This window comes from Tupaia chinensis, unplaced genomic scaffold (assembly GCF_000334495.1).
Source record: "Tupaia chinensis unplaced genomic scaffold, TupChi_1.0 Scaffold145561_1, whole genome shotgun sequence".
Taxonomy (NCBI): Eukaryota; Metazoa; Chordata; class Mammalia; order Scandentia; family Tupaiidae; genus Tupaia; species Tupaia belangeri.
In genome coordinates this window covers 1,768,527-1,769,003 of record NW_006205418.1, presented here as the reverse complement: position 1 = coordinate 1,769,003, position 477 = coordinate 1,768,527, and positions in this window count along the sequence as shown.

Genomic DNA, 477 nt, shown 5'->3' with positions numbered 1-477 from the left:
ACCCCTAAAGAAAAAAGACTCTCAAAAAAAAAAAAAAAAAAGATATGTGTGTGTATAAATTTGCAGTGTTTGGACTACATACATATTTCCATTTATGCTTTGAAGAAATCAACCTTATTTTAAAAAGCTTTCAAGAGATGTCTGGAAAGGATGTGTGTATATACATTTGGGAAGAGAAGTTTATGCCTTGTTTTCGAAAGAGAACAATGATAAACTGTAATGACTTCTATTTTCTCTCTAAATAAATCTTGAAACCCGGTGACTCTCAGCTCTCCAGGTTAGTCTCACAGATGTTCAGCTTTCTAACACTTTTGTATTACATTTCACCCCATCTCTGGGTAATCTAACTTTTCACTGCTTAGATTTTTACAGGATTATTTTCTTTTGATGGAGAAGGGAAATGGGTGCTGAGAAGGGACCCAGGAGAATTTGAACATAGTTTTCAGGACTCCAAAATAGCTCTGTGTATAGTTGCTC